Consider the following 19,240-nt stretch of genomic DNA (forward strand, 5'->3'; position numbering starts at 1 on the left):
TAGATATCAGATGTACGTAGTAGTGAATGAATGTGTAAGAGAAAAGAAAGTAAAAACGCTTTGAAAAGCAGCAGAATATTTTAACTGCAAACTTTTGAACTAACTTGATGGTGAGTGATCTGTCGCCATGACAACGGCATTTGATGAAACCCCATAATACGCTTAGATGTGTTGATGGCTGCATCGTTACCAAACCTGTGAAGTTTTGGGCCGTTTGGAGCATTTTCACTGAAGTTATGAGAAAACCGTGTTTCATGGTGAGCATTGTGTTGCTATGGCAACGGCATTTGAAGAAATCTCAAAATTGTCACGTAGATGTCTTCATGGCTGGACTGTTAGCACACATGTGAAGTTTGAGCACTTTTTGACCATCTTCATAGGAGTTATAGCAATTTCGCGTTTTATGGCGAGGGATGCGTTGCCATGGCAACAGCTTTTGAGGAAAACTCACTATTGGCACATAGACATGTTGAGGGCTGGACCATTGACCATTATCTGAAGTCTCGTGCTGTTTTGACCCTTTTCATAGGCATTACGACAACATCGTGTTTTTTGGCGAAGGATGCGTTTCCATGGAAACGGCATATGGTGAGATGTCAGATTTGACGTAGAGCTGTTGGCCGGTGATATACAAGTGAAGATTGGAGGACGATCGGACCGTGTCAATTGGAGTTACAGCGACATTGTGTTTTATGGCGAGGGCACAGCATTCACACTAATAACGGTTAGCAGCCGTTAGCTAGCAACGGTTAGCTAGCAACGGTTAGCTACCAACGGTTAGCAGCCGTTAGCTACCAACAGTTAGCAGCCGTTAGCTACGATGCTACTCCGACACTTATCCATTATGTTGAAACGAATAAATACCCAATGTAAACAAATCCACGTAGGTTGGTCTACGGTTCCGTATACTCGTTATATTACAAATATCAGTTCATATTTTGGCAAACTTCGCCTAAATAGTCTGGCTTTCAAACTGGCTCCCATGGTAACCCAGTAAGATTAACACTGGCACATTAGCAGCTAAAGATAACCGTTGAAGCAACACAGAAACATGATATCTTGCAATTATTTTACACTGGGAGACATGTCCGATGTATTCTTGTGTTCTTATTCAAGTGGTTTCGTCTTTTACTCTTTCTCGTTTCTAAACTCGGGAGAAAAACTGAAACACTTAAAAAACCTCCACTTGATGAGTTGAAAGAAATGACAGGCTTTGTGGCTCAGCAATGTTTAAAATCCCTTTTTGGAAGTGCCCATACTGTAGACCTACTTGTATATTGGAAGTATAAGCACATAAAAAAGTATTCCTAGTTCAAATCCATATTTCTTGCAGCCCGAGGATCTCTGCATGCACCCATCTTGCTGACGTGTTTTACCACAAGCTTTATAGCCTAATTTCAGCCACAAGACAACACCCACCCACTGCTATTCACCAAACCATTGAAATTAAAAAGAAAAATGTTCCAAGGATTTATTTTCTGTGGCTAAGAGGAAGAGAAACACCCCTCAAAAAGTGTACCTGGAACTCATGAGCAGGAAGAGCAAAGGTGCATGTGATTTATTTAGGCTGTATCCACTTCTAAGTAGGCCTACCTGTTTTAGGACCTCGCTGTGCATGCTGGTCCATCCGAGCATTGGCACATAATTAAGATAGGCAGTGGCTCATAACATAATTACTAATTTAATCACTCTACCCCCAGGCTATCTCAGATCTGTCTTTATGGAAACTCAACATGTAAAGCCATAAGAAGTTGTCATGGCACACAAAGCCCCCTGAAAGATATGGTCTGTTCTTTGCATCACGATATATTCTTCACATTTATGACACAAATATCACTAGATACTGGGGGACGTTTCTGACAGTTGTCTGACATTACTGACCGATGAATACAATTTAGGAAAAATGTCAAATAAATCTAATATGTTGAATGGGAAGTCAGATATGAGATATATAGTGTAATTTATCAAATATGAAGTCAAGGTGTTACTGAGACTTTTGACCTACTGACTCACACTGCAGTCACATTGTAATTTATGTCAATTATAAAAACTAAAACATATCTATAAACATCTGCTTTCTAAATCAATCGTGAAAGTTGTAAAGGTTTGACCTATATTGTATGTTGTGTCTTGTCCCTTATGTTTTTATTTATTGTGAGCTATAAAGGATTAAATACAGGAGAAGCATGCAGATATTTGAACACGCAGGATCCTCAGACAAGTCACCTCCTTGATCCTCACGCTGAAATACTTAGAGCTTATGTAACGCAGATGAAAATGTTTGCATAAGTAAAATAAACAACACGTATCTCCTTTGGAAATATCTCTTATCAGAGGTCTTTATTCCAGTTCGGTAAAGCCAACAGTTACTCTCCAAAGTTACATTCAAACAATCTTTCATTTACCTGAACCTCAGGTAGACTCCACGTCCCCAGCTCAGAACTGTATTCCTCTGCTGGTCTCACAACGATCACAACAATAGTGATTTCTCCCTCTCATCATATTCTTTAACATACCAAGCATACATATTTATATTCACTATTTGTACAATATATTGTCATCGAGTCCATTCATCCGTCCACCCCCCCTCGTCCACACACACAAACACTGTACAGATGTATCAATGGAGTCATGGTTCAGAGACGGTCGGCCTTAACATTTAATATCCACGAGTCGAGGAAAGACACAGCTGAGTACCGTTTGTTTGTTTTTCAAGTTCTGGCTGCTGCGAGGTGATTTGTTCATCAAGCCAAATGGAGAAGGCGGCGTGCAGATATATTACAGAGTGAAAGCCTCTCGTGTGTTCAGAGGACCCGGGTCCAGTGTTTCAGGAACACGGGAGGAAGAACAAAGAGAGAGATGGAAAGAGGCAGCAGGGGAACGTTTAAAGGAAGGACAATTATTCACCATGTTATCTTGGACTCTTCATTAAGAGCTTACTATTTAAAGCACTTCCACGTGACTAGTCTCACGGAGGGTCAAATAATGCTCAGATGTGAAGCTTTGAAGTCTTTTATAATGTAAGGTTTTATAAAAAATTGGAATTAATAGCATGTGACGGGATGATTGAGCTTTACTGCACAAAATGTGAGCTTTTAAATAAAGGGTTTAAAATACGTCAATTCGTCAAACAGTCTTTTGAATTCTTCTTACCGTAGAGGGATACAAGAAAAACGACATCTTCAAAAATATAAGAAAACACAAGTCGAGTAATTTGATATACAAGTGGTCATTTTGATGGTGAAGCATTCCTGCTCAAATAAAAGGAAAGACGAAGGGAGAACTGAACGGAAAGGGCAGTACATGTTCATATCACTCCTAAATAAAAGCGTTCCATCCCTTCTTCTCCACGTTGCTTCTCTGAGTGTCTGAACGTCTAAAGCCAAGCACAGCGGTTCCTTCTCTTGGTTCCCCAGTGAGGTTCTTACAGGAGTGGTGACAGGTTATACAATACAGTCCAGTCTCCAACCTCCAATACTGACGCCTCCTTCTTGCTTCCAGCCAACTGATGCTTTGGTCTCTGCAGCAGACGAGGCGCTTATGGCCCTGTATTAGGAATCCAGTGTCGGACATTTGGACGCCATCTATTGCAGCAAAGTGGCACAGACGCAGCTGCAGGAGAACATGAGATACTGAAAAGTGCAGACCTGTTTCTTGGTCGCTAGTTCGATACATCTATGGTTTGGTTTATGACACATTTGCGTAGCTTTGGTCCGGAGGTTGTACGAGAGGAGAAAGCCAGTGACTACAATTTGAGATGAAGAGAAGCTGAGCCGAGCCGATCCGAGCCAGGCCGAGTTCGGCAGGGCCACGCTGGGTTAGGAAGAGCTCTGCGTTGGGAGAGTGAGAGAGAAAAACAAGAGGCTCGTCCTCCAGCGTCTCTCTCTACCTGCCGAAGATGTTCTCGTACTCCAGCAGTATGAGCTCCACGATCTGGTTCTGGTACACCATGTGGACCGCGATGTTCCACGTCTCCTGTTCGGGGCGCAGCAGCGTGGGGCCGTACACGATGGCCACGCTCTGAGTGGTCATACGGTTCTCCTCGCCGTGCTCGATCACCCTGGAGAGGACACATCATTTGGAAATGAAAATAAATCCTGACATAAGTTAAGACTTTATTTATCCCGAAGGAAATTGTTGTGCCAGAGTTACAATAAACACAGCAGCATAATAACACAACTGTACACTAACAGTGCAGTAAAACGAGCAACTACATATCTACAGGAAACATAGACGGTCACATAATGAAGTAAATATTCACAGTATTTGCAGATACGTAATAAACACAGAATTCTCTCAGAAATACTCTACTGTTTACAATCTGCTCCGTAATGCTGTCGTATTTTATAATCAGATGTATGATGGTTTATTTAGGCCGTTGTAGGTGAAATATACAAACCTGGGCAGGGGAGTAAAGAGTAAAACACGTATTTATACATTCATTAGTGATTTATTTTGTCATTTTCTGAAAATACAGGTGTACATTTATAGAATGAGAAAAAGCCTACAAATATGGAGGAAAAATATTCAATATTCTTCAATTATTATCAACTCATAAATCCGCTACACTAGTATTACCCCTAGATTCCACCGGGTCCGTCTGCATCGCGTTACGGCTGCGCCGCGGTTTTCGTCCGGCCTCCTCCGGCGTCATACCCTACCGGGCGCGTATCAGAAGCGGAGCCCAGCGCAGAGACGCTTCTGGGACGCTTCTGAGCCGTAACGCGGCGCGTCTGGTGGAATAGCACCCATTGACTTGAGTGGCCGCGATTCTTGCGAACGCCGCGGCGCAGCCGTAACGCGACGCAGACGGACCCGGTGGAATCTAGGGGTTACAGAGTCACGATCGTACTGCATGCCTCAACCGAATTCATCCAAATTGTCATCAGCCTATTTTTATCCCATGTGTGAAATTGTGATAATTAGCAGTTAGCTTTCATCGCACATTTCTGATCAGTTCATCTTTAAGTCACAGTCCACATGTGTGCCAGGTCTGAGAAGGTTCCCTCTATGCATTCCTGGGAATATGTTCAGGAGAACGAGGCGTACAGACGGACAGATGTTTGGAAGTTATTTCTGACGGACAACTCAAACATATTATGCCTCAGGCCGCAGATGTCGCCAGAGAAAGGCATACAAAGTGTGATTTGATTTGTCGGCATTATACACAGCAAGCTGAAGAAAAGGAACAATAAATGATAGAGCAGTAAGAGAGTGTTTTCTCACTTCCTGAGGTGCTTGAAGAGAGTCTGCATGGTGTCGTGGTTGCAGACGGGCAGCTGTCGGACCAGGTCTTTGATGGACTGAACCCGCTGCTTGTAGTCTGGACTCTCTGCACAACAGAAAACACAACATGTATCAAAGTGAGTCATCTGGATTCATCAAAGAGTCTCATCCACAACATGTGCACATTGTTTCAACCAAAAAGCTAGATGTTTGCTAGGCTGTGTTGCAAAATGTGGTAAAAACATCAAAATGTAAACGCATATTCTGAAAGTGCTGTATGTCCAAAGAAAGCTGTTCAAATCGGAATAACATCAGCGTATGAAATATAGAAACTTAATATGCTGTTAACATGACCCTAGTCAGTGAAACAATGACGATGTAGTGTACTTAATTGGAGCAAAAAAAGGATTCAATATCTTCCTGCAAAAGCTAAAGTACCTAATAAATGCTCAATAAAGTATTTAAGAATCTGTAACGAAAATATCTCCATACTGTAAGAAAATCCTCGAAATAAAAGGATAATACAACTACAACAAGATGAACATATTTGACCGTGTTTAATTGTAATACACGTTTCAAAGTGATGCCGAAGTAACAACATACTGAAACCGGTTAGTAAAAACCATGAATTAATGCTTTGACAAGTCTGCAGACAGACGGCAGAGAAACACCTTTTAGAATGCGTGTTTTCTGAATGGAGATTGGCTAAGCTAACGCAGTATATGCTCCGACCGTCCACACTCACAACCACAGCCCATACAGACATAAATAAACCAGCGACTGTGTTCTCCATGACACAGGCAGTCTGTGGCTTGTACTTGTTTAACTTTTGTCTAGTTTCTGAACAGATATGAGGAGCTGTGAGCTCTGAGTGCTAACAGCTAACGGCTGATGTTGGTTTTGTGTGGTTCGCATTGAAGATGACGTCACGGCTCCGCCTACACTGCGTTACTATAGTTACTGACCCAGCTACTAAACTGTAATGGAAACGCAGCATAAAGTGAGCCTGACCTACCAAGGCCTAACTATACCGTACTAAGCCGTGCGAGGCCCTGCAGTGGAAATGCGCCATGAGAGAGGCTTCCTGGTGTTACAGACAGTCGACTGACTTCAGAGTTAATGCGTGAATGACTGCCGATAGTGTTGGTGCAGCTGTGTGTTTCACGTACTGATTGCGCTGATGAAGTCGTGGAAGAGAGCGTAGGTGAAGAGAGGCTCCGGCAGCTCTCTGAAGTACATCTTCAACGCTCCAGTGATCACATGGAAGTCCTCCCACTTGGAGTCTGACAGGTTCACCCTCTCATCTGCAAACACAAACCCTTCACTCAGAGACCGGACACAGACGCAGGTAAAGTCTTACGTAAGGAAATGAAACCAGACATTTCAATCGGGATAAAGTGATGCAGGGACGATGTCGTGTTTCATTGGGTTTTAGCAGAAAATAAGCTCAGTGGCTAACACACGTTATGATACTTGCACGTTTCGTTCTTCAGGATCAACTCCACATATTAAAACCACCTTCAGAATTTGTGAAGCGTAAATGCTTTCGGGAGAAGTAAAAATGTAAACGCGAGGCAATAAACTACTTCACTTTCACACAGATTTCTATCTAACTTCAATACACCTAAACAATTTGTACATAAGGCCCTCAAATATCACCTTATTTTCCACAACATCTTGCGCATTTTATAACGTATATCTATGTTTATAGTTGATCTAGGAGGTTAGTCTGTTATAGTGTTTTCTAAATGATGCTGTATGTTTTTGTATTGCGTATTTTTTTATAATGTGTACTCTTCAGATACATCTTTCCATTGTTAATATGCATGTGTATACACTGTCTGATTGTAATTCTTCATTCTTTTTGCAGCTTTATATTGAACAGTGGGCTATTTACTGACATATTATGTTGAAAAATAATAATGTTCTTACTCAAAAAGCAGTTGACTGAGACGAAGGGACTGAAAGTGCTAAAACGCAGACCCTTCTTTGGGGTTGTAGGTCTTGTGTTTAAGTTACGGCCCCAACTCGGTTTGAAAGACTCATTCCTGACTTTGTCCCCTTGTGTTTTCTTGTATATAACTAATAGAAACTTACCATGATTGATAGCAAAGCGTAGTTTCTGTATGATAGCCAGGTTCCCACTGACTCTGTACAGCCCGTCTACACACAGACCTGCAAAGCATCATGGGAGGAAACCGTGAATCAGTTCAGTGATGTAGATTATTGATATGGTTTGGAAGCCACTCTGAATGTGACCTGTGTTATCATGAACCTTCTTTATGACTGAAACCGAAATAACTTCCTTAACTGAGGTCAAAGGTCAAGGTCAAGTGGCACATGTGTGAAACCCACCATTGTTCTCCACGTGGTCGATGCACATCGTGACAAAGATTGGCACGGAGCCGTTCTCTCTTTGACACAAAGTGGACAGACTGCAGCCGAACACCTGATCTGAAGACAGGGAGAGACACAACCAGCGTCATGACAACAGTCCAGAGTCCTCGCTTAGTGTTTGCCTAATCTGATCTAGAAGCTGTGCCAGATTACTTTCTGTTAAGTCAAACGGTATGAATTCTGTCAGCCTAAGACTTCACACAACAAATATAAGAATGTAATATAATATTATCACTATAAACATTGACTTCCTGATTCCTGTGGAAAACTGGCACAATGGAAGACACATTAAATATCAAGATAGGATATTGTTAGGTTAAAGCAATTGGATTTAAGTTAGGAAAATCTAAATACTATTTACTTATGAAACCCGAGAGGCAAGTGATAGTAAAACATCTGGTGATCCAATGTCTGTAAGGTGTATACAAAACAAGTTACTTTTGTTTAGCTTGTTTAGTGGGAATGCTTTTAACGTTATTCTACGCACGAAAAGTGTATTATTCCCCCCGACTTATTTTGGGCCTCTTCTCCTCCCGCATTGAACATCGCAGAAACTCCGTTCAAACATAGAAACGTTCAGCTCGGTCGGGAATCGATGGCTATTACTTTTCTCATTCATAACTTTCATAATTCCAGAGATACATCCCATAATACATCACATTTTTAACCATTGAAGTCAATGGAGAAATTCTTCAACTTCAACAAATCTTCATGCGACTTCAACTGCTCACTGTTCATTCATACTTTCACTCAGAAACCTCATTCCAACTTTAAAATGTTACACATCTTTCTGACATTATTCGTGTAAAACTTTTAGAGATATTAAACATTGTTCAGACCTTGTTAAAGAGGTTTTCTTCAGATTTTAACATTAACTAGAGTGCGCGATGTCACAGCTAGAGGGTAGAACATCTTGAAATTTGCCTTCATATATTTTTTTAAACCTGAGCTAATTCCCAAACCCTACATTGCTGAGACATAACTTTTCATGACAAACGTGGGAAAACATCTCGTAGCTTGAAAAATGACAAATAATTAAGCAAAATAATTCAACAAAATGCCTCTTGAGGGCATGAAGTGACAAAAACATTCAACATGCCTCCATTAAAGCCCATTGTAATTTCAGGCTGATATTTCCTCACGGTAGCAGCCGCACACCTTTAGTTAAACTGCCAAAAAGGCCACATTATTAACCTGAAACTATACAAAAATTACACTGCAGATACTCAACTTCCTTGACATGCTTCACGTTTTGAAATTTCACAGATATCTGTTACGGTTCTTCCACAAAACGTTCACATGTAAGAGGTTCATCTCTCATTCAGAACAATAGAAACCTTTGATCTCTACACACCTCGTTAGCTCAACTATAAACACCTGTGTAATGGAACACGATGATGTCATCACACCAACTGACATGCAGCAGACTTCAACAGTCCAGCCGTGAAGACATCTTCGGGACAGTTTTGAGATTTATTCAAATCCCGTTGCCATGGCAACACAATGCTCGCCATGGTTGTCTCATAACTTCAGTGAAAATACTCCAAACAGCCCAGAACTTCACAGGTTTGATAACGATGCAGCCATCAATGCATCTAAGCGTATTATGGGGTGTCATCAAATGCCGTTGCCATGGCGACAGACCACTCGCCATGAAACATGATGTCGCTGTAAGTCCAATCGACACGGTCCAATCGTCCCCCAATCTTCACTTGTATATCACCGGTCCATGCCTCAACAGCTCTACGCCAAATCTGAGATCTCACCATATGCCGTTTCCATGGAAACCCCTCGCCATAAAACATGATGTCGCTATAACTCCTATGAAAATGTTCAAAAAGTGCTCAAACTTCACTTGTGTGCTAACAGTCCAGCCGTGAAGACATCTACGGGACAGTTCTGAGATTTCTTCAAATGCCGTTACCATGGCAACAAAATGCTTGCCTTGAAAAACGGTTTTCTCATAACTTCAGTGAAAATACTCCAAACAGCCCAGAACGTCACAGGTTTGGTAACGATGCAGCCATCAACGCATCTAAGCGTATTATGGGGTGTCATCAAATGCCGTTGCCATGGCAACAGACCACTCGCCATCAACTTAGTTCCGAAATTTGTGGTTAAAATATTCTGCTGCTTTTCCAAGCCTTTTTACTTTCTTTTCTTCTCTCATCACACATTCAAGTTCATGTATCATTTCAATCTAAATTCTTCACTTTCTTCTTAGACATTTAATTTCAATCTAAATTCTTCACTTTCTTCTTAGACATTTCATTACAATCAAAATGATTCACTTTCTTCTTATACATTACATTTCAGCATAGCAGTTTAGGGTCAGCTTTTCAGCATAAAGCATTCCCACTAGCAATTTCTTCAGGAATTGCATTCGCTAGTTTTAATTTGTTGTCTCTTGGCTTTTTAATTAGTGTCGTACTTAAATGTGTCTCTGTTGCACTTTATCTGAATGCTTTAATGTTTTTTATAAAACAGACAAGTCAAATCAAGCAATCTGATTGGTTCTTAGCCGTGATATAATGAGCGTATATCACGGGTAGAATTGTAGTTGTTTTTCACAACAAGTCAGTATGCCTCCGCGTCTGAGAAAAGCTACAACCGGTACAACTGTTACATTACGTCCGTTACGAAACTAACTAACCAACAAAGCTTAAGATGGAAGCATGTAAGGCACAGGGTTTCCATTAGCCGGTAATTACCGGTTTTTAGCTGGTAAAATGTATAAAAAACCGGTAAATTCAAAACCTGACAGTCAAAATGTCTGGTAATAATTAGGGAGGCTCCGATCGATCGGCCGCCGGTCATTATCGGCCGATATTCACTCTTAATAGTTTGATCGGTGCTCTCTATAAAGGCCGATCAGGAGAGCTGGATCTGATCGATATGGACATAAACGCGAGTGAAGTGTAACCGGAGCGAGAGAGAGATCAGATCAGCTGCTGAGTCTGACCGAGACACGCAGCTCTGCAGGATCACCTGAAGCCCCGCCCTCTGTTTAGCGAGCTGCATGAGAAACTGACGTGCTGTCAGGAGAGAGGGAGGGAGAGGATCCGTTTCTCCCGTGTTATTATTCAAAGTTGATGTAAACTTCTGAATAATGTACGTTATCTACTACAAGTAGTTTGTTTGAATGTAATAATTATGTTGTTTGTTGTTTGTGGAATCATTTATTGAAAAATGAATCTGAATTGTTCGATCATGTTACGATTATAAACTGAAGCAATATAAAAATGAACCCCGTGAACTGAGTTTTAAACTGAAGCATATCTGCTCATAGTCCGGTAATTACCTGCTAACGGAAACTCTGCTACACAACTCTTATTATTATCATTGAAATATGACCGGTAAGTTTCAAATTAGTCCGGTAAAATAAATTCTGCCCGGACATTTGACCGGCGAGAAAAAATCCTAGCGGAAACCCTGGTAAGGCAGAGGTGTCAAACTCAATTTCATCGTGGGCCACATTAGCATTATGGTTGCACTCAAAGGGCCGGTTGTAACTATATAAATATACTAGGGCTGTCAAAATTATCGCGTTAACGGCGGTAATTAATTTTTTGAATTAATTGTGTTAAAATATTTAACGCATTTAACGCATGTGCAGAATGGCCCGCCCCATACGTGCCACCAGTGGCAGCGCCAGGGTATGGCTGGGGTAGGCTACACCCATACCAAGAAATGGCTTAGCCCCACCATGAAAAATGATGTTAAAGTAAGCAAAATAAAGTCTGCCAACTCGCGCGGAGTAAATTGCACAGACAGCAGTTAGTAAGATTGATTTCAGTAGCCACGGTTTTGAAAACTTTTGTCACGTAGTGATCGTCTTCTCAATAGAACATCTTTGATAACGGCGTGGTGTTGTTGCAGGAAGTCCCGACGGAGAATACTCTTGCTGTAGTACAGGGCAGAGCCATATAATAGTAATAATATGGCTCTGGTACAGGGGTGCACATAACTGGTACGCAGGGTATGGCGTAATCTGAAATGCCTACCGTCACTTGTGTCACAAAGTGCATTTGCGTACCGACGTACTTGTGAAGCTTTTCCAGAAGGCGGTTAGATCACCGGACGACAGAGTCGGTCTCCGTGTGCACAGACAGGGCTGCTGTTAACGTCGGTCTGTACAACGGAACTGTGCCAAAACTACGCCAACCGGCTGCGGAGGGAGACTCCCCCCTTCACTGGAGAACTGCGCTAAAACAGCTGATCACAACGTTCACACTCTGTGGTCACGAAGTACTCCACTAGCCCCCCCCTCTGTCGACTTTCCTGAAGTACTCCCCCGTTGATAGAAATCAACACGTAATGAATTAAGACCCCACGGTTTGATGATTGATAGGTGTGTGGGTTGTCTTTCATTTTGACATGCAGAAAAATGTTATAATAAACATACATACTGTATGTTAAATTGATATATCCGCCTTCTTTCATTTATCTTTCCATTCCCACAACAATATACATAAATAAATGGCATATTTTGGACATAGTTCGAATGGTGATTAATCATGATTAATTAATTTTTAAGCTGTGATTAATCTGATTAAAAATTGTAATCGTTTGACAGCCCTAAAATATACATATATAAATACATCATATATATGAAATAATGTATTATATTATATTATTGCCTCTACAGTGGATTATTATCGGATAGGGTAATAACTTCATAATTAACTACGTCTGAAAGCAGAAGTCCAGGGCAAATAATTGCAAGTCTCTTCACTGTGCATGTCACAAAATGAGATGCATTGTGGGACATATTGTTTATGGGCAACATGCTTCTGTAAAATAAGATGGAGCTTTATTAATCCCCGTGGGGAAATTCAGTGGTTTAACAGCAACAGGGTAAGATTGAAAAACAGCACAGCACAGATTCACACAGATTAATACAATTAAGGATAAATCAAAGATACAAATGTAAAATGATAAATAACTATAAAATGAGAAATAATTAAAATGAACATATATAGATATACTGTAAAGTAGCATGTAACCGTATAATAAACGTATTATATTCTTTGCAAGCTCTTGCGGGCCACATAAAATGAAGATTGGCCCCCGGGCCATGAGTTTGACACCCCTGATGTAAGGGATAATGTGCAGCAAGGACTTATTGACAGTTGTTAAGGATGCTCACATCTGCAGAAAGAAGTCTGGTCGATTTAACTGTATACAGTTGGGCTGAAAAGCAAACTGCATGCTTCGCGTCGGGCCGAACCATGGCCCTTAACTGTGATATAATGGCCATATACCACGGCCTGTCGTGAGCTATTGCTTAAATATATAGCAAAAGTAAAAGCTTTGGATTGCCTTTCGATGTGCTACAGAAATAAACTTGCCTTGTTTTACAGTTGAGATTTTTTCTAAAACCCTGCAGCAATAGAATACTTCCTTAAAAATGTCAAGAACATTTATTGATTTCTACGAAGAATAAGTCAAAGTTTCTGCTGCCTTTTGGACTCCATAACACCCCAGGACTCCAAAGACTGAACCCTCTTCATACATTGTGTAATAAATACGACTCAGACTTGTGTTCCTAGATAACCCATGGCTCTCTGGTACCTTCGATGTATCCCTTGTCTCTGACGGCCTGCAGAGTGGGCCGGCGCGTCAGGAACTTCTTCAGCTTGTGTCTCGTCTTCTTGTTGTCCGAGGTGTCCATGCTGCTGGACGTCTTCATGGCTGCAAAGGACAGATGGGAGAGGAGGGCGTTATCCACCACGCGTCTCAACACACTGATCGCCATGACGGCAGTGGACGTTTGGAGGGAAATAAAACTGATATGCAGGCCGCTTTATAAGGGCAAACAAAACACGTGATGTATGACTCTTTAAGCAGTGTTGCGTAATGTGTCCACCAAGTCCTGCCGTCACATTCGCTTTGTGTTACTTACTAAGCTCACATTTCTTTATTTCTTTGAGCCTTATATATACTCTTTAATGTATTTTTCTTTAACAATCGAGTAAACATGGTATGTGTTTGTACTTGTGTTGACACATTAAACAGAAGACCGACCTCGGCCTTTCTTTGAGTCTCTCTGTTCTTTCTCCTTGTCGTGTTTCTCTGCACCGGGCAACTCCAGCATGTCCTCTTCAATGGCCTCATCAGACTCCTCCCAAGCCTCACACACACACACACACACACACACACACACCACACACACACACACACCACACACACACACACACACACACACACACACACACACACACACCACACACACACACACACACACACACACACACACACACACACAACACACACACACACACACACACACAAATCACACACACACAAACACACACACACACACACACACACACACACACACACACACACAACACACACACACACACACAACACACACACACACACACACACACACACACAAACCACACGCACAACCACACGCGCACGCGCACACACACACACACACACAGTAAAAACTTCTACCTTTGGACTCAAGGCACGAAAACAACAAACTTGATCTGTTGACTAAAAGGGACATTAACTAACTAGTCTATTGGTTTTGCTATTTTTTTTAAATATTATTCTATTTCAATTCAGTTTTACATTATTATAATTAGTTAAAGGTGGGGTAGGTAAGTTTGAGAAACCGGCTCGAGATCGCTAGAATTTGAAAATACACAACCGGAGAAAATCTGCCTCTTCCTTCCAGAGCCCCTCCTCCAACACACACGAACGCGCACATGACCAATGAGGGCACGAGGTAAGTTTGTGCCCCGATGGAAGGCTGACAGGCAGGTAGGCCATCGGTTGTACTTTTCACAGTATTACGGCTTCTACAGATGACATTTTTTATGGATTTTTTGTCAAAAGCACTTCAGATATTCATTGCTACTATCGGGATGTTAAGAGCATTCCATGGAATATAACAAAAAGTGTACTCGAGCCGGTTTCTGAAACTTACCTACCCACCTTTAAGTTGCTTTCTATAAATTAGCTTGAGTGTTTTAAATAGTAGTGGAGAAAGTCTTTCTGGGTGGGCTGTGATAATGCGTTTAGTAACATGAAGTAGGCCATTCAGGCCATATTTAAAAACCCTGCTCTCATCTCAGTAATTTGATTGGCACGCATTGACCGATGATGGTCATCAAAATCTATTGCATTTCAGTTATTACAAACAAAATTGAAACTACATATTATAATGATGATTTTTTAAATTGTTATATGACAGATAATATAAGTATATGAGGGGCGTTTTCGGACAGGTTGGAGATGCTCACATGGGTGCTGATGGTGTCCAGCAGCGCTCGGTACCAGTCGCTCATGAGCCCGTCGTTATCCGCTGCATCAGCAGCTCGGTGCCCCGCCCGCCGAGTTCTTCACCTGCATAACGCAGAGAAATAGAGGTTATTAACTGGGTTCGTTTATATGTTTTTCAAACAGTCTTCATTGTTGTTGTTTTCTCTTGTCTTTCTGTGGGACCATCTAGCCCAAAGACATTTGCATTTAGTTTGAAAACAGTTGTAATAAGAGTCAGTTTGAAAACAGAAACATTAGAACACCTTCAATATTGCTGTTAAATTAAACTTACAGGGATGCTAAAGTTGTAACAATGTTGTTTATTAACTTCACCTTAAGGTTTTTGTCGTATCTATTTCAGATCAAATCATCATCTTAACAATGCATGAGGTGTAGATCATGACCAACAAATAAAGGAATGAATGTTAGATGGCGAAGTGTCTTCAAAGCAGCTTGGTGCTTGGGAAGAGGCCTAGGGGAAACTACTTCCTAGGGCCTTTCAGTGCATTCTTTAAATTATACATTACATAAAAAAAGCGAGTGAAATCCCCCCCACCTCTATAACGTGCTTCTTGCTGGATTTGTCCTTGGAGGCCCACTCCACACGAGCCCCCCCTCAGGTCCACAGTGAACTCTGGCGGAGACTGACCGCCTCCGAACTGAACAGAGAGCACGGGAAGGAGGTGCAAACACAACACAGTTAATATAAACATTAGCGCGAGCGATCCGATTCTTCTGAACGGCTCTTTGGTACGAACGAAGGGAACCGAGTCGTACTTGGTGAGAGCCGTTCTTTTTATCGTTGGTTCCCTGCCTGCCACAAATCCACTCGCCTTCAAAGCAACTTGCTTTCCTGAGCCGTAGATGAGGACATGACGCTGCTTGAGTAGTGCTGTGGCTGAGAGATGTAGCAAGTTACACAGTCATCGCAGATAAACCTATTAGCCCCGCCCTCTTAAAAAAAACCGTCTCTTTTGAACGGCTCTCGGAAAGGAAGGGAGCCATAAGACCCGGCTCCCTTCAAAGAGCCGTAATTCCCATCACTAGTAAACCTCTTCAGAGAGGAGAGAACTATATTCTGCTTTGATGGTGAAGAACACACAAGTAGATTTAAAGTCGATTCCTAACTGATCAACTTGTAGGTCAAAACAAGAGGGTCCTTGCCGTACAGCTCCTTATCTCTGTTGAGCAGCCACGGTGATATGATGGTGATATAACACTACAGCAACATGTATCGTGTCTTCAGTGATCGTAATGTTATTGTTTTGGTATTAGTCCTTGTTGATGCTGCTGCGATGCAAAAAACCTTTCTGACTTGATCTGACAATATCAAATCGTATCCTCGCATATCGGACAGTCGTCCTTTCATAGCCTCAGTTTTGTTTGTCGCCGTGTGACTATTTCTCTAGAGCAGGGTGTCAAACTCATGGCCCGGGGGCCAAATCCAGCCCGCGACTTCATTTTATGTGGCCCGCAAGAGTTGCAAAGAATATAATACGTTTATTATACGGTTACATGCTACTTTACAATATATCTATATAGTTCATTTTAATTAATTTCTCATTTTATAGTTATTATCATTTACATTTTTATCTTTGATTTATCCTTAATTGTATTAATCTGTGTGAATCTGTGCTGTTTTTAATCTCACCCTGTTGCTGTTAAACCACTGAAATTCCCCACGGGGATTAATAAAGCTCCATCTTATTTACAGAAGCATGTTGCCCGTAAACAATATGTCCCACAATGCATCTCATTTTGTGACATGCACAGTGAAGAGACATTTAATTATGTGCCCTGGACTTCTGCTTTCAGACGTAGTTAATTATGAAGTTATTACCCTATCCGATAATAATCCACTGTAGAGGCAATAATATAATATAATACATTATTTCATATATATGATGTATTTATATATGTATATTTACATAGTTACAACCGGCCCTTTGAGTGCAACCATAATGCTAATGTGGCCCACGATGAAATTGAGTTTGACACCTCTGCTCTAGAAAGTATCTGGCTGTGTTGTAGATGTACGAGCTTGCTGTCACTCACCCAGCTGGTCCCGCCTCCTTGGTTTTTGGTGAACAGCAGCGAGGATCCTTGCAGCACCGTCCAGGAGGAAGTCCAGTTCTTCCTGCAACACAGAGTTCAGAAGCACTTTAGAAACACAAAAGAAACATATGAACTCTGCAGAGACCTTCCCTGTATTCAGCCGAGTGCAGTGTCAAAGTGATGATGATGATGATGATGATGATGATGATGATGCCATGGGTCCGGGTGTTAATGATGTCGAGTACCAAAGTATTGGTCAGCTTCTTTCTCTCTTATTTGAAATATTAAACGTAATAATAAAACAAGACATTTTGAATCAATATCTTTAAGTTAGCCTAAAGAGTTGTTTTTGAATATAAACAAAAGTGATGTTTGTATTCATGCCTTCACACATCATGGGTTACATTCCTCTTCTTCCTCTTCCTCGCTTTGGTTTCTCATTTGTTTCCATACTAACTCACTATCAGGAGGAAAGCATTAAAAGCGAGTATTGAGTTGCGCGCTTGTGTGCAGGGATACACTTTCAAATGCTCCACAGGACTCGAGTTCATATCCTCACAGGCTTCCTTTAAAACTCTACGATATACAGCACAAAGTCCAAACTGGTGACGTTGCAGTGCGGGAGACTCACCGTACTTTCTTGCCGTGCTCGGTGATCTTTGTCACATTCAGAACGCCGCACTTTTCCGAGGGCTGCGGAGAAGACAAAACATGAAGACACACGTACACATCGCTTGAGAAGGACGGCAGGAGAGGGAAGCTGTAAAACACATCAGCACCACACAAAAGACCCGCCACCGCTTTCAGCCTGAAGGGAAAACGTGATTCCACCTCCAAAGAAACCCGTGATTCAACATTATTCGCTGACCAGCAGGTAACCGCTGACCTGTAGTTCCAGATGCCACCAAAGAGGGCGAGGGCGAAAACAAGCGATCACACACCCAGAAACAAAGCAAGCAATTCCTCCATGTTCCCCATCAGCACCGCAACCCAGGAACTTTCACTTTCACGATCTCCAGATGACTTTCTAGATGAGGCGATTAATCTATTGGTCTATAGAATGCAAACATTTAAGAATTTTATTTTCTTCAGTTTAAAACCACAAAATGTTGACATTTTATAACATGAGGAAAATCTCCATTTGTAGGTTCAGGTAAGTGTTGGCGATTATCTTCGTGGTGATTGGCTAATCCATTCGTTTAGTAAAGCTCTCCTGCTTATTAACAGGGACTCTGCACGGGCTCAAATCCAAACGGACTTGCTTAGTCACTTAGTTGTTGCTGTACATCGTCACGGCAACACATATCACAATGCATGGATTGTATCCTGGGACACAAGCCTTTTCTCTATTGAGTTCCAGGTGTTGGATACCGGTGCAGAAACCCTGCAAGAAGCTGCAACGTGTGCTACCAGCAGGGTCAAGAGAGGAGGTGAGGGGTGAGTACTAACAGAGGAGGGGGGCTTGGGAGACGAAGGGCAGGAGTCAGAGTCTGGCGTGGAGGGCTTTGGGCTCAGAGGAGCGTCCTGGTGAAGAGAGAGGGATAAAAACACACGGTCACACGGGCGAACAACAGACGGTTAACGAGAAGACGATGAGAGGTTACAGCGGAACGAGCGTGATGGAGATTATGATTCTGCAAAGTGAGTGCCTGAGAGGTCCAGGAGGCACGGGGGGGTATTAATCAGACGTGGAGGATTTATCACAGTGCTGCGAGACTTCATCTTCAGCCTTTTTTATTTTGAAGACAAATCCTTTGTGGGCGATGATTGAATATTCAGTTTTTTGGTGAAATGATTCGAATCAGCTCAGTGAATCAGGCCGGAAACAATTTGACATAAAGATGGGGATAATTACTGTGTGATTATCATCATGCACGCTGATCGGCCACTGGGATTAGAGCACACCGATTGGTCGGTTGACAGGCTACTGACTTGGTGTTTGTACGGGTGCTGGCGGGCAGAGCCTGCGCGGAAACGCCGGGTTTTTATCAGCCGCTGCAAAGCAACCGGTCTACAATTGAGACTCTGGGGTGACGCAATAATACATCTCACCAGAGCACACATCAAATACAAGCTCTCCGTCCCAACAGTCCAGGAAGGAGGCATCGACCTCGAGCCGTAGAGGACATGAGGCTAGAGGATGAACTGAATATGAGGGTCAGACCTTGTCGTTGGGGTCTTGGACGTAGGCGCTGTGTCTCCCTTGGTGAGGACGATGGGCTCGGCGCTTCTCCGGTCCAGACTCCGACTCTTGGGAGCGTCTCCAGGCAGGGGGAGCGAGTGG

General features: G+C 42.1%; 1 pseudogene; it reads right to left on the reverse strand.

Moving 5' to 3' along the window:
* Nucleotides 1-2,310: 2,310 nt before the first annotated feature.
* The window catches only part of LOC117462632 (rho GTPase-activating protein 12-like), an 81,288-nt pseudogene continuing 64,358 nt past the window's right edge, over nucleotides 2,311-19,240 (reverse strand).

This window comes from Pseudochaenichthys georgianus, chromosome 17 (assembly GCF_902827115.2).
Source record: "Pseudochaenichthys georgianus chromosome 17, fPseGeo1.2, whole genome shotgun sequence".
Taxonomy (NCBI): Eukaryota; Metazoa; Chordata; class Actinopteri; order Perciformes; family Channichthyidae; genus Pseudochaenichthys; species Pseudochaenichthys georgianus.